The sequence below is a fragment of the Solanum tuberosum genome, unplaced genomic scaffold, assembly GCF_000226075.1.
Source record: "Solanum tuberosum cultivar DM 1-3 516 R44 unplaced genomic scaffold, SolTub_3.0 scf00207, whole genome shotgun sequence".
Classification (NCBI taxonomy): Eukaryota; Viridiplantae; Streptophyta; class Magnoliopsida; order Solanales; family Solanaceae; genus Solanum; species Solanum tuberosum.
Window position 1 is genome coordinate 687,781 of NW_006239133.1, and position 632 is coordinate 688,412.

Here is a 632-nt window from a genome sequence, read left to right on the forward strand (position 1 = left end):
ATGTAGGTGTGGGTGAGAGATTTAAGGGAGTGGGGAATTTGGTAGTAGTTAGGATTAGGGGTGTACATATGTCGGTTTGGTTTGGTTTTTCATTAAAAAAAATCTAAACCAATTATGTCGGTTTATTAAATCTAAAAATCAAATCAAACCACATAAAGTCAGTTTTTTCAGTTTTGGTTTTAGTCGGTTCTTTCGTTTTTTTACAACTATACGATATTTGAAAAAGAGATCAAATATATTTTCACTTACCTGTGTGATAAACTAAACTTAAAAAATGTTAAATGAATAGAAATTTTCAAAAAGACGGTAAAATTTACATAAGTACAAAATATTTTTTTTGAAATATCAACATTCATTATGTTAAATTAATAAGATTAAAGGCTAGAGGCAAACTTAATACAAAACAAAATATTTACAAAGTAAATTGTTAACTTCGAATTTGAAAAACTATAACAATATAATTGTAACTTTGGATCTTAATACAAAATAAAATATTTACAAATTTTACAAGCCCAAATTTGAAATAAAATATATAAACATTGAAAATTATAAACTAATTAAAAATATATTAGCAAAGTAGATTATAAATAATATTTTTTATCTATAAATAAAATAAAATTATATATATATAT